This window comes from Saccopteryx leptura, chromosome 3 (assembly GCF_036850995.1).
Source record: "Saccopteryx leptura isolate mSacLep1 chromosome 3, mSacLep1_pri_phased_curated, whole genome shotgun sequence".
Taxonomy (NCBI): domain Eukaryota; kingdom Metazoa; phylum Chordata; class Mammalia; order Chiroptera; family Emballonuridae; genus Saccopteryx; species Saccopteryx leptura.
In genome coordinates this window covers 273,397,691-273,412,850 of record NC_089505.1, presented here as the reverse complement: position 1 = coordinate 273,412,850, position 15,160 = coordinate 273,397,691, and the positions used below count along the sequence as shown (strand labels likewise).

Genomic DNA, 15,160 nt, shown 5'->3' with positions numbered 1-15,160 from the left:
GCTGCCATCAGTGTATAGCTATACTTCTGCATTAAATAGAGGTACATCAGTAAGGTCTGGTCTTGCAGTTTGAACAGAGTCTAACACTTCAGAGCAGTTATGCAAGGGGATACTTGGTTCTTCATCAGGCATCAGGCTTGCTGGGTTAATAACCTTTGTCTGAACAAACTTAATGCGAGGCTGATCTATGAGCAGGGCTTGATACTGTGTGATCCTGACATTAGATATTTACCTAAGCAAAGTCTATACTGCAGGTGGAGCTGACAGGAACAATTCTTGCCCCATGGTTAGTTTATCTGCTCCTCTTACTAGTGTGGCAGTGGCTGCTATGGCTCTAAGACAGTTTGGCCATCTAGATGCAACAAGGTCCAGCTGCTTAGAGAGGTAAGCAATAGGCCTGCGCTATGACCCTAAAGTTTGAGTCAAAACCCTTTTTGCTATTCCCTTGCTTTTGTGAACAAAGAGCTGGAAAGGCGAGGTAATGTTTGGCAAAGCCAGGGCAGGGGAACTCAGTAAGGGCCTTCTTGAGGGTTTCAAAAGCTTCTTGTTCCTTATCTGTCTAAATCAGGGGTTGGGAACCTATGACTCATGAGCCAGATGTAGTCTTTTGATGGCTGCATCTGGCTCGCAGACAAATCTTTAATAAAAAAAAAGATAATGTTAAAAATATAAAACATTCTCACGTATTACAATCCATTCATTTCCTACTGCTCATGTTCATGGTTGCAGTTGGCTGGAGCCAATCACAGCTGTCCTCCAGGACAACACCAAATTTTTATTGGATAATGCGTAATGTACATGGGTCGTTGTGAGGTCAGGAAGTAAACTTTCCTCCTTTTAATCAAGTAGTCACCTAGCTAATTGCAGAAACCCCTTTGACAAAGAAGATGGCTAAAAGAAAAAAGATGAGATGAGGAGTATCATATTTTTCAGCAGGAATGGACAGAGGAATTCGCCTTTGTGGAGAGAGCAGTTTCTACAGTGTGTCTAATAACAATGATAAAACTGCATCGATGAAACGTTCAAATATAAAGCAGCACTTCGACACACGCCATACTACATTTGCATCGAAATATCCAGCGGGGGACAGAAGGAAGAAAGCATGTCAAGAGCTACTGTGCAGAGTGCAAGCTAGTTAGCAGCAACTGCGTGTTTGGACCCAACAAGGTGACTGGAATTCGGCTAGCTTTGCTGGTGCTTTAGCAATTGTGAGAAATGAAAAGCCATTCACAGATGGGGAGTATGCCAAAACATTCATGCTTGATGTTGCCAATGAACTTTTTGGATAAAGACAAGATAATCAAACGAATAAAAGACATGCCTCTGTCGGACAAGAACTGTTCACAATCGTACCATCATGATGGCAAATCAAATTGAGGCAACACAAGTGAAGGACATAAATGCAGCACCATTCTTTTCTGTCACTTTAGATGAGTCAACAGACGTAAGCCATTTATCCCAGTTCAGCGTGATTGTAAGGTATACTGTTGGTGACACACTACGTGAGGAAAGACTTGCTGTTTTTCCTATAAAACAGACAAGAAAAGGGGAGGATTTATTTAAGTCTTCCACTGAGTTTGCTAAAGAAAAAAACCTACCGATGGATAAACTTATTTTGGTGTGTACTGATGGTGCTCTGTGCATGGTGGGGAAAAACAGAGGATTCCTAGAGCTGCTTCAATGAACATGAAAAGAGACCCATCCTAAGTTTTTACTGCATCCTACATCAGGAGGTGCTTTGTGCTCAGATGTGTGGCGAGCAGCTGGGTGAGGTGATGTCGCTGGTCATTCCTGGTGGTCAACTTTATTGTTGCCTGAGCTTTAAATGATCGCCAGTTTAAAACACTGCTGGGTGAAGTTGGGAATAATTATCCTGGTCTGCTACTGCACAGCAATGTGCATTGGTTGTCAAGAGGGAAGGTGCTCAGCCATTTCGCAGCTTGTCTGAGCGAAATCTGGATTTTTCTTGAAATGAAAAACGTCGAGCATCCTGAGTTAGCTAACACTGAGTGGCTTCTGAAGTTCTACTATCTCATGGACAAGACTGAACATCTGAACCAGCTCAATGTGAAAATGCAATGCATTGGAAATACAGTCTTATCCCTTCAACAAGCAGTGTTTGCATTTGAAAACAAGCTGGGACTCTTCTTCACCGACATTGAAACAGATCATTGAGTACACTTTGAATAATTGGGAGAGTTTAAAGATACATGCACAGCAAGTGACCCTGCTCAACATCTTGATCTCCAGCAGCTATTGGGCTTCACATCTAATCTCCTGCAGTCATTCAAAGTGCGTTTTGGAGAATTTCATGAGCGCACTTGTCTTTTTAAGTTCATCATGCATCTATATGAGTGTGCAGTGGATAGCGCCAACCTGAGTTACATCCCCGGTGTCTCCGTCAGAGATTTTGAGCTACAAGCTGCTGACCTGAAGGCCTCAGACATGTGGGTGAATAAGTTCAAGTCACTGAATAAAGATTTGGAAAGACTTGCACAACAGCAAGCAGAGTTGGTGAGCAAACACAAGTGGGGAGAAATGAAAAAATTCAACCCGTGGACCAGCTGATTGTCAAAACTTGGAACGTGCTTCCAGTCACACACCACACACTGCAGTGTGTGAGTATTGTTGTATTGACGTTTGGCTCTACATATGCATATGAGCAGTCTTTCTCACATCTAAAGAACATTAAGACCAAGCTATGATCACGTTTAACGGATGGAAGTCTCAATGCATGCATGAAGCTTAACCTCACCACGTATCAACCAGACTACAAAGCCATCAGCAAAACCATGCAGCACCAGAAGTCGCATTAATGATAAGAAGTACTTTATTCATCATTGGTTAGCAACAGCATAACAACGTTATTAAAAAGAATTCAGAGACTTATTGAACTTTAAAAGTGTTGGTCTTACATAAAATGTACACATATACTTGTATTTAGTGTTAAACATATTGTATGGCTCTCACGGAATTACATTTTAAAATATGGCGTTCGTGGCTCTCTCAGCCAAAAAGGTTCCTGACCCCTGGTCTAAATTAACTCTTGGGTTCCTGCTGTACAGGAGTATAAAGGCTTGGCTATCTCTGCAAACCTAGAGATCCACAACCTGGAATATCTAATTGCCTTGAGAAATTCTTGAATTTTTTTTTTTTTTTAATATTTTTTTAAATTTTTTTTTTATTTATTTATTCATTTTAGAGAGGAGAGAGAGGGAGAGAGAGAGAGAGAGGAGAGAGAGAGAGACAGGGGAGGAGCTGGAAGCATCAACTCCCATATGTGCCTTGACCAGGCAAGCCCAGGGTTTCGAACCGGCGACCTCAGTATTTCCAGGTCGATGCTTTATCCACTGCGCCACCACAGGTCGAGAAATTCTTGAATTTTGCTAGACAAATTCTTGTCTCTTGCTAGTGGGGGTTAGAATTTGAAGAATTGCTTCTACACGACTGGAAGAGAGAGTGTGCTTCCCCGCCTCAGTGTGGTAGCCTAGATAGGTCACCTTAGAGGTGCAGAGTTGTGCCTTCTTAGCTGACACCTGGTACCCCATACTCTGTAGTGTTTTGTTTTTTTTTTAGAGGGACAGAGAGAGGGATAGATAGGGACAGACAGACAGGAACGGAGAGAGATGAGAAGCATCAATCATCAGTTTCTCGTTGCAACACCTTAGTTGTTTATTGATTGCTTTCTCATATGTGCCTTGACCATGGGCCTTCAGCAGACCGAGTGACCCCTTGCTTGAGGCAGCGACCTTGGATCCAAGCTGGTGAGCTTTTTGCTCAAGCCAGATGAGCTCGCGCTCAAGCTGGCAACCTCTGGGTCTCAAACCTGGGTCCTCCGCATCCCAGTCAGACGCTCTATCCACTGCGCCACCGCCTGGTTAGGCTGCAGTGTTTATAAAAGTCCCTCAGTGGCTGCTAGCAGCTTACCTCCATTTCCACAGCTAGAAGCAAATCATCTACGTACTATAGCAGTGTGCATTCTGGATGTTCCTGGTGGAAGGCAAGCAGGTCCTGATGTAATGCCTCATCAAAGAGGGTTGGTGAATTCTTGAAGCCCTGTGGTAATCTGGTCCAGGTTAGTTGTCCTGAAATGCCTGCCTCTGGGTCATTCTACTCGAAGGCAAAGATGGGCTGACTTGCAGGGACCAGGGGAATACTGAAGAAAGCATCTTTCAAATCTAAGACTGTGTAAAGTTTTAAGTACGGTGACAACAGGCTTAAAAGTGTGTAGGGGTTAGGCACAGTTGGGTGTATTGTCTCAACCTGTTTATTTACCTCCCATAAGTCCTGGACTGGATGATAGTCTTTGGTGCCTGGCTTCTGGACAGGCAGTAAAGGAGCATTCTATTGGGATTGGCAAGGAACAAGAATACCAGCTTCTACCAGTCTCTTAATATGGGGGGTTATTTCCTTTTTAGCTTCCCTTGACATAGGGTATTGCTTCACCCATATGGGGATGGCACTTGCAGTAACTTGAACAACTACTGGGGTTTGATTCTTTGCAAGCCCAGGTGGGTTGCTTTCTGCCCAAACTGAAGAGAATCTATGCTGTAGGTCTGTTAAATAGTCATTTGAAACTCCTTGTTCTTCCTTAGTATCTATATTTAAAAGATATTCTTCTGACAAAGGGCAAGTAACCATAAGCTGCACCTGGCTATCAGCCTCAGCATGGAACTCAGCAGAGTTATGACTAAAAGAGATAGTAGCCTTTAGTTTTCTTAACAAGTCTCTCCCAAGTAAAGGATAAGGATAGTCCGGAATAACCAAGAAGGAATGGGTGACAGTATTATCTCCTAAATTCGCAGTCCACCAGGGAGTCCGTGGACAAAGAATTGAATTCCCGGTAGCACCTTGTACAGGCACCTGCTCCCCTGAGAGCGGTCTGAGGGGGGCAGTGTGAACAGAGAAGCTCCAGTGTCAATGAGGAATTTAATTCTACCGGGTAGCCCCCTACCTGTAAAGTTACCTTGGGCTCCTGGGGGCTAACAGGTATGGAGCCCTGGCCCCATCAGTCCTCCTTTAAGTTAAGGATTCTTGGGGTCTGCTGTGATTTTCCTTTCAGCTTTGGACAATCTTTCCTCCAATGTCCTTCTTCTTTACAGTAAGCACACTGGTTTCTGCTTAACTCAGGCTTCCCTTCTTATTCTGGTGTTCTAAAACAGCTACAACTACTTTTGTCATTTTCTTAGTCTGTTCTTCCTCAAGGGTGTCTCTGTTATTATAAACTTTCTGAGCTATTTCTAACAATTGGAAAATTACTATCCCCAGGAAACCATCTAATTTTTGTAGGTTCCTCCTGATACCTGGAGTGGACTGTGACACAAAAGTTAAGTTAGCTGCCCTAGCATTCTCTGGTGCTTCAGGGTCTAGAGGTGCGTAGACCCTGTAAGCTTCTTATAGTCTCTCTAAGAAAGCTGAGGGAGTTTCCTGGGGGCCCTGGATAACCTCCGACACTTTAGACAAATTCATGGGTTTCTTAGCAGCTCCCCTGATCCCAGCTAACAGAAACTGGTGAAAAGTGTTCAAAGCCTCCTGTCCCCACAGTAGTGTTAGGGTCCCATTTAGGCCGGATAATGGGGAACACCTTATCAAGGTGGTCCTAATTGTCCTCCCTAGAGCCATTTCTCCCCAGCATGACTGCTTTTCTTGCCTCTGATTTGATTCTTTCTCTCTCTTCAGTAATAACCAAAGTAACTAAAAGCTGCTGGTAGTAGTCCCAGGTGGGACAATGTATGTACAGCACAGATTCTAACAGTCCTGTTAGAGCCTGAGGCTTCTCCGAGGTAAATGGAGCCGTGGGAGGAGGAAGATATGGAGGGGGCAATCCTGAACCTTTCTGAACAGCTTGTAAAACAGGGACCTTCTTCTCTGAATTTGGGGCTGTTGCTAGCAAAACATGACGGCTGTCTGTGACAGCACAGCCTTTCATCCAGGTAGGGGGATTCTCTACTAGAGCCCTCCGCTGATCTATATATGAGAACTGGTCTGGTGGCCCGGAGGCTTAACTATTAAATTCCATACAGCTCTGACATCTCTAGAATCTAATGAGTCCTGTTTTGGCCGTTTTACCCCAAAGGATGGCCATTCTAGTTCACAAAGAGTTCAAAGTCTCCCCTTGCTTAGTTTTACACTATAATCATCAGAAAATCTAATTTTGAAATTCTTAAGCATACACTCAAGAGGAGTTTGACTCTTTTTTGCCCTACCCCAATGTTACAAACCATATGAGTACAAATGAGCTTCCTAAGATCACAAAAGGGATCATGAACTGAGGTTTGTGCCAGTTTACTAAAATGTCCCACATCTGGATCATATCCTGGTGAACCAAAGGACAAAGAACTTCAGACAAAAAGGGAAGAGGGTGCCCCTGAAGAGCTACAAACTGGAAACTCAGGCTCAGGTACCTGAGCTCCTTATTTACACATTCACTCACGGGTTTTCAACACAGAGACAGAATAACAAAACAAAAGCGAAGAACGAGATCTCAGCAGGAATAAAATCAGAGAGGGACCCTTGAAAGTAAAGATCCTCTATCCAGAGAAGAATGCTGGAAGGAGATCCCGAAGAGGGGCCAAACCAGGAGATGTCTCTTAGGATACCCTGTAAAAATAAACGAAAGCAGCAAAACAGACAGAGGGCAGACATATGGAAGCAAATCCAAACGTGTCCTGGGAAGCTTGAGCTGGAACTCAGACCCAGCAACTGTCCTCCCAAGAGCACACAAATTCTTCTTCCAGATAATTCTCTGCCAATGTCTTGGCACTGGAGAGCCTATTGTGTGAGTTTGGTCATGTCTGACACTCGATCACAACAGTACAGACAGCTAGCCACAGACAAACAGACTACATATTGAGCAGATTGCAAATCTGCTCTGCTTACCTCTGCAGCCTTTCTTGATGACCCCAAATGGGTGGATGGGCATGCTGATTATCTGCTGCTGACTATTGGTCAGACAGAAAATACCAGCAGGGCCCTGGAACGTCTCAGGTGGCACCTCTCCTGCTGGGTTTCTGCTCCCTGCAGTCAGGTCGAGGAGGTCAGCCGGCCTGCTTGTGTTGCAAAGACAAAAAGACAAATGAGTCCTTATCTTGCTGGGGCCTCCATATGTTGTGATGGAACTGCGAGATAACAGACATGTTGCCACACAATCATGAAGCCATATTAGGTAATTAGGGAGCCTTTATTAGCTAGCTATGCACGCAGACCACACAGAGGCTGAAGCCCTTCAAATCAATGCAGCCCCGACTGCATTTTGGAGTTAGGTTTCATAGGTGGAATTACATGCTGAGTGAGGAATGGGGAGAGGAGAAAACATAGTAGTAAAACCAAGCAGTGAAGCAAGCTTTGTTACAATGTTTATCTATAGGGTTAATTCAGTGTTGGTCAAATAAGTTTGTAAATATGATGTATATGTTTGCTGGCTTTGGGTGTGGGAGACAGGCTATAAGCTGGCAAAGTCATTATAGCCTAAGGCTTAATTTTAAGACTAAGCCTTTCTCTCCCTTCTAATACTAAGGTCTTCTCAAAACTAAGCTTTTCCCCACATCCTTGACTGTTGCATGATAGGGGGTGGTGCATTCTTATGAGGAATCCCATTTATGCCTCAGATAAGTGGCTTTGTATCAGAGACTTCCTTATTTGTATATTGACTTAAAGGCTTTAATTTTCTACACTATAAAATGAAGCAGACCAGGGATGCTCACGCTCTCTCAGTTCCTGCTATCAGCATTGCAGAAGCCTCCTTGATCCCTTGCCTTTTATGTGGCTTGCCTGTCTTGGTAAGACACCAATAAACAGAATGGCCCACCACCCTCTGACTCCAGCAATTCTTTACCATCTGCCCGAACTCAATGAGAACCTGTATGTGAATGGCCACGATGATGGTCCCTGGCCTTACATTCAGGGAGAAACATTCTGAGAACACCTAAGCCCTTGCAAAGCTAGCCCAAGGATCCAGTCTGGAGACCCGCCTCTAGGCCAGGAATAGAGAGTCTTTTCAGAAGAAATAAGTTCTGCTAAAATTCTCTTTGTTTTAGAGCAGTGGTATAAGGGACCAGTAGTCAACCTGGTCTCTACTGCCCACTAGTGGGCATTCCAGCTTTCATGGTGGGTGGTAGCGGAGCAACCAAAGTGTAAATAAAAAGATAGATTTAACTATAGTCAGTTGTTTAATATAGATTTATTCTGCCAAACTTAGCAAAAATCCAACATAAAGTACTTGGTAAGTAATTATTATTATTATTACTTTTTAATTTTTTATTTATTCATTTTTTAGAGAGGAGAGGGAGAGACAGAGAAAGAGAGAGAGAGAGAGGAGAGACAGAGAGAGAAGAGGGGAGGAGCTGGAAGCATCAACTCCCATATGTGCCTTGACCAGGCAAGCCCAGGGTTTCAAACCCGCAACCTCAGCATTTCCAGGTCGACGCTTTATCCACTGCACCACCACAGGTCAGGCGGTAAGTAATTATTATTATATGTTTTAACTTGCTGTAACTCTGCTTTATAAATTTTGTAAAGTAAAGTTATTTTCCTACTTTATAAATCACCATTACTGTGGAACTGGTGGGCTGTTAGAAAATTTTACTACTAACAGAGATACAAAAGTGGGTGGTAGGTATAAAAAGGTTGACTACCCCTGTTTTAGAGAAAGTAAATTTTTGCCAAATATTATTCATGTTAAGAGCCTTTCCCCCACACCAAATGCAAACTATAAGCGAGCAAACCTATATATCATATTTACAAACTTATTTGACCAACACAGGCTTATTAGCAGAACATTTCAAGTGGTAAAAAAGGGAATGGATCAATCTACACAAATTAGACTACTTGCAGTTTGGCTTGGAAACTCCTTATTAGAGAGAGCACAGTGATCTGCATATAACAGGCACATAAATTTGCTGACCAAATAAAATTTAAAAAAAAATTTTTTTTCTTTACAGAGACAGAGAGAGAGTCAGCGAGAGGGATAGACAGGGACAGACAGATGGTAACAGAGAGATGAGAAGCATCAATCATTAGTTTTTCGTTGTGCATTGCAACACCTTAGTTGTTCATTGATTGCTTTCTCATATGTGCCTTGACCGCGGGCCTTCAGCAGACCAAGTAACTCCTTGCTCAAGCCAGCAACCTTGGGTCCAAGCTGGTGAGCTTTTGCTCAAACCAGATGAGCCTGTGCTCAAGCTGGCGACCTCGGGGTCTCAAATCTGGGTCCTCTACATCCCAGTCCGACACTCTATCCACTGCGCCACCGCCTGATCAGGCCAAATAAAATTTCTTGTATGTGACATATTGTAAAGCCAGTAGCCACGGCCACCAGCACAGCCACCTTTGTACCTCAACAGCCTTATTCACCTCTGTTCCCCATCTCCTTCTCTCTGCACGAACTCTGCACAAATTGGCTTCTCCTTCAGCACTCTGCCATCTTAGCTGCTTCTCCTCTCCTCCACATGGCCTTTCTCTGCTCTCCTTTCTCTGCTCTCTCCTCTAATGCTAATCTCAGGGACCGAGAGAGAGCAAGCTCCCAGTCTGCCCCAATTTACAGTGAAGAAATCAAAACTTTTAATTCAATATACAAACAAGGAAGTCTCTGATACAAAGTCACTTAGGGTGGGAAAGGCATAGTCATAAAACTAAGCCTTAGTATAACAACCCTGCCTGCTTAGAGCCTGTCCCCCACACCCAATGCAAACTATAAGCGAGCAAACCTATATATCATATTTACAAATTTATTTGACCAACACGTATAAAGATTCTGTTCAACTGTGACAGGTACTGTATTAGGTGCTATTATATACCATTCAATCTTTGAAATAACTGTGTGAAGTAGGCAGTACTGGATTACTAGTGACTCAGTGTGGGCTTAGTGCACCAGTAAAATAGGGCACCCTAATTTGTTTGGACAAAATTGATATTTGATATCTTATTTAAAAAAGAACATCAGAGTACTGTAGCCAACATTGGAAAAATCAGAACGTTTTTCTACATTATAGTGTCTTCTCATTTTAAATTACATATTGGGAAGTGCTTTGCATTACTAAGAGCATCTAGTGCTCTTTATCTGGCTTCAGAATATTATTGCAGGAATCAAAGGAGGACAAAAATGCCCAGACAACTTGATGAAGGAAATAGGATTTATTTAGCTGGTGGAGCTGCGTGACCCCAAAAGAGGCACCAAAGCACATGCTCCTTGAAGTTAGATTTCTTACATCTTATATACCTTTATAGCTTTAGCTGTCACGTGACAAATGCCTGATTTCTATGACTTCTTTGTTTGCAGGCCTACGTGACTTTTGTGTCTTAAGGAGGGGAAGGGAAGAGGAGGCCAGAGAGTCTATCTTTGATAATCCTATCACAACTTCATTTCAAGGAACTGATAACAAGCAAGGTCCACACCCGTGGTTTGTTATTTTTCAAACTTTTCTGTTTGCCCTTGTTCCCTCAGTCAAGAACACTGAGGTCACAGGCTGGAGTGTAAGACCCCAGACATTGCAGGCCCCCCTCTCCATTCTTCTGGTTTCTCCTCCTTCATTATGATGTTACAATTCCAGTTTTGAAGAACAACAAACTAAAAGTTCAGAGAGCTTAGTTACCAGCCCACGTCACACATCTAGTTAGTAGCAGAGCCTACTATGATGTTATTCAATGCTTATGATATATTATATACAGAGGTGGGCAAAAGTAGGTTTATTTTGCCATTGTGACATTCTTTTGAGTTAATAAAGCAATTATAATAATCATAACCTGCATGTCTTTTTCCATACGAACAACTATAAACCAACTTTTGCCCATGTCTGTATTTATGGGGGCACATACTAATTTTTCTTTTAAAGTTGTAAATCTTATTGGGCCTTTGTTGGGCAGATAAAATATATTATGCTCGCTTTGTTAAAGATGGCGCTGTCCATGTGAAAGCCTGTAGCCCAGGTGATAATATTTGTTGCCAGTTTTGTTTGGGATGGGCGTGATTATGTTAATATGTGTTGGGGGAGGGCTTTCACACCAAAAGGTTTTCAAAGGATGAGAGATCACGTTGTTGTTGTTCCTGGGGAAGAGTGATTACATTCTAGGAGTAGCCCATGCTGTAGGAGAGCAGAGAAAGGCCAGGTGGAGGAGGCCAGGAGAAGCAGCCATGATGGTGGAGTGCTGAGGGAGAAGCCAGTTTGTGCAGGGAGAAGGAAATGGGGAACAGAGGCAAATAAGACTGGTGAGCTAGAAACCTTTGATTCTAGGAAACTCAGATAAGTCAGGAGCTTTGTGAGCGCTGAATGATTGGGTTCTGGAGCCCAGTGTGTGTTTTTGCTTGCCTGCCAGGTGCGAGCTAGGATTAAAGATAATGGCCCACCAGTTCTTGGTTCCGTTGTTTCATTACCTTTTGCCCAAATCAAATGTGAACCTGAATGGCCAGGAGGCTGTGATGGTGGCCGTGGCTACTGGCTTTACAGCCTTCTTGAATGGTTGTTTTAATCAAATAAAGCATAAAATAAAGTTCATCTAAATGTGTTTTGATCCATGTTGTATTCTCAGCACCTACAACAAGGTTCAATATTTTTATTTTTAGTGATTAAAAGAATGCAGTGCAATTATTAGTCCAATTAAATGATTGCATTTTGTCTTAGTTTTGAGATCAACCAAGGGAAAGTGAGAAGGAAACCTAGATCAAGAAGCTTCTCTTGATGCCCTTCTGAGGTTGGGTGGATTCTCAAAACAAGGGTCCCCAGATGTCTTGTTTTAATATTTCAGTTCCTGTTTTGGAGGCTATAGTCCCAGACTCTCTTCCCCCTAGATAAAGTGTGTTAGGCAAAGGAATGTGATTTAAGACATTTTTTTCTATAGGTCATTTAAGAAATATTTCCTGAGAACTATATGATCCAATAGTCATAAAAAAGAAGACTGGGAAACAAAATCTAAATGGGCCTACCTCTTTTTCTGCTTTATTTCTTTCTGACACTCAGTAGTACGGACACTGAATTTTGGTTTATGGTGCTTCTATAAGCTATACCAGAGGATCTCAATAAATTGGTGTACACAAAACCATCTAGACACAGAATTATTTAAAAATTCACCTTTCTAACTTGTCGCTAGAATTCCTAATATTATAGGTGTGAGTCGACCCAGGTGATCTTGACACTGATGGTTTAGCTATCATGCTGTTAGAAACACTATCCTTGGCCCTGGCCGGTTGGCTCAGCGGTAGAGCGTCGGCCTGGCGTGCGGGGGACCTGGGTTCGATTCCCGGCCAGGGCACATAGGAGAGGCGCCCATTTGCTTCTCCCCCCCCCCTTCCTCTCTGTCTCTCTCTTCCCCTCCCGCAGCCAAGGCTCCATTGGAGCAAAGATGGCCCGGGCGCTGGGGATGGCTCCTTGGCCTCTGCCCCAGGCACTAGAGTGGCTCTGGTCTCAGCAGAGCGATGCCCCCGAGGGGCAGAGCATCGCCCCTGGTGGGCGTGCTGGGTGGATCCCGGTCGGGCGCATGCAGGAGTCTGTCTGACTGTCTCTCCCCGTTTCCAGCTTCAGAAAAAAAAAAAAAGAAAGAAAGAAACACTATTCTTAAGCAAACTTGAGTAGATTAAAAAAATTTGAATCGTTAAGTTTCTATTTCTGCCATTGTCCCCATGGCCATCCTTCCTATTCCTAAATTTGCCCTTTCCCCCAAAACATACACATCCCCTAAGCTGAATAGTACTCTCTTGGATCTTAGCTTAAATTGTTTGCCCAAGTCAATTTATACAAATAAATAAGGTTAAAATCCTCTTTCAACGGTTTTTCATTTAAAACAAACAGAAAAACCTAAACTATTAAAATGTCTTCAGTACATTTTATTATTATTTTTCTTGGGTTGGAGGGGATTGACCTGGCAGTACCTTTTAGTCTAATTCGATTGCTGGAGGGATCATGTCTAGTTCCCTTATCTGCATAGTCAATCATTCATTCTAGACTCATCCTGTGTCTGTGTGAAGCCTTCTTCGGTATACCTATCCAGAGGGCCGATCTTTTTGTCATCATCATCATCCCTTGCACGTTTCAATTATAGCGCCTATCATCTTGTTTTGAGATTGCCTATTTTTGTGTCTTTAGCTCTATGTGCAGTGCCTGGCAAATATCAGGCGTTGAATAACTGTAGAATGAACGAGTGAATATCAAAGAATAGGCTGCAAGTTTGTAAAATCAATGTTGACAGAGAAACGAAACACGGAAATGGCAAGGGCTAAATATCAGGCAGTGCGGGACTAGAAGGAAAAAAGATCACCACTAACATCAGAGAATTCTGAAGGGATCACCGATCCCATTTTCTTACGTCGCTTTTTGGCCTCTCCTGACATCCCAATTTCCCGCTCACTTGATTCTCTTCCCTTTCTGCGATCAGGTCTGCAGGTATCCCAGCTCAGCTGTTCTGATTGGCCCGTGATGATTTCATTGTTAGAGCACATCCGGGCTTTTCCCCTCCCCGCAACACCTCCCCCAGAGCCCTGCCTTCGGAGTTTCCCTCTTTCACGTGCACCCCGCCCGCTTGCCGAAGCGAAACAACCGTCACTCCCCAGACCGCTCCTTGTCCTCCCCTGCGCCATCCTTTCTCGACTCTGCGCTTGAGAAAAGCGTTTATAATCTCCAATGAGGGCCTAGCAGACTTATTAGCCAATCAGCAGCCAACTCCCTGCAAATCCGGGTGGGACTAGGCCTCCACACTTATAAGTAGCCCTTTGGCTCCTATTATGGCGCTTGTTTTACTTAAGGCTTAAAGTTCAAAAATTGAGAGACATGGTCCTCATAGAACTGTTAAGATCTGCACAGATTCAAAGGGTTTGACCACTTTCGAAGACTAGCCAATCGCTTTTCGGATACTTCCCCGCCTTTTGAACGTTCATTTAAAAAAAGCCGGTGTGACGGACTTGGAAATTGGCTCATTGACGGACACATATAGAAAGCCAATGACTGAAGGCTCGGGGTCACCCTTTCGACCAATAAGAAAAGAGGATTGCTCTGGCTCGGCTTTGCGAGGCGGAGCGCAGGTGGGTGTTACTAGACTGACGGCAGTTTCTACTTATGGTTGATAGGGTGGGTTGGTTCCCGAGGTCCCGGAGGCATGATAAAGGCGGAGTTGAATGAAGTAAATGGTAATGAAAGGTTGGATCTCACTCAGTGGGCGGTGTTTGATGGATAGTTGACCTTGCCAATTGAAGGTGGTTACCGATGCCCAATGGAAATATTGTGGGCGGGGAAAACTCGGTACCAAGGTACAGGGGCAGCCGGAGTGGGCGGTAGAGCGCTGATTGACGTCTCGCTCAACAAACCGAAGACAGCGAGAGGCCACGCGTCGTCCCAATGGGACGGAGCTCGGGGGGCGGGGCCCGCCGAGGGGCGGGGAAGGACGAGGTGCGGGGAGGGGGTTGCAGAAGGAGCGGAGCCGCTGCTGCTCAATGGCGGAAGAGCCGCCGGCGCTCTGACCGTCTAGTCCCCCTAGCACTTGCGGGGGAGTTTCCTACTGGCGCGGTTGGAGTCTCTGTTTCTCAAGGTTTGGTGGCTGGAAAATGCTCCAGAGAGACGAGGCTGCGGCGGAGGAGGTGGCGGCGGCCGAGTCGGCAACGGCGCTAGGGTGGAGAGAAGGCGGCAGCGGCGGCGGCGGCGGCGTGCGGAGCCCGACGGTGTAAACAGCCCCGGAGGTGGCGGAGGCGGTGGCCGAGACCCCGAGGGGGAAGCGGCGGCTGAGGCAAGGTCGCGCCTCCGTTGGAAATCTGGGCTGAGTGCAGCAGAGGGGGCTCTGCGACGGCGTGAGCGGACGCCCTAGACCTCGCCTCCCTCCCTCGCTCCAGGTAAGGCCGCTCGGCGCTCCGCCGCAGAGCAAACTGCTCGAGGGCACCGCCTTGGCCCCGGACAGTTTTCGGGGTGACCCCGAGTTACGGCCGCGGCCTCTGCCTGCCTAATCGCTTCTTTTCCTGGGCCGCGGAGCCGGGGGGAGCGGGCGCCGGGCCTGGCTCCTGTAGGCCCCTTCCCCAAGCCGCCGCCTCCGCGCCCTGCCGAGGGTGGAGAGGCTTGTGGTAGGGAATTTAGTTTGCTCCAGCGCCTGGAACTAAACTGCTTTCCCTGTTCTCTGCTTCAGACTGCGAGCATCTGGTGTTGGTGAAAGCACTGGGGCAGCCTCAGGCCTTAACTCAATCCCTGCCTGG

General features: G+C 45.0%; 1 protein-coding gene across 3 annotated transcripts in view; it reads left to right on the top strand.

The window, feature by feature from the left end:
* The first annotated feature begins 14,362 nt into the window (after positions 1-14,362).
* Positions 14,363-15,160, top strand: part of PPM1B (protein phosphatase, Mg2+/Mn2+ dependent 1B) — a 69,774-nt gene continuing 68,976 nt past the window's right edge. For 2 of the 3 annotated variants that reach the window (XM_066378360.1, XM_066378359.1), the window contains exon 1: positions 14,363-14,806. The gene's annotated coding sequence lies outside the window, so the exon portion shown is untranslated. The remainder of the gene's footprint in view (positions 14,807-15,160) is intronic. The other variant, XM_066378361.1, reaches the window with a different exon arrangement.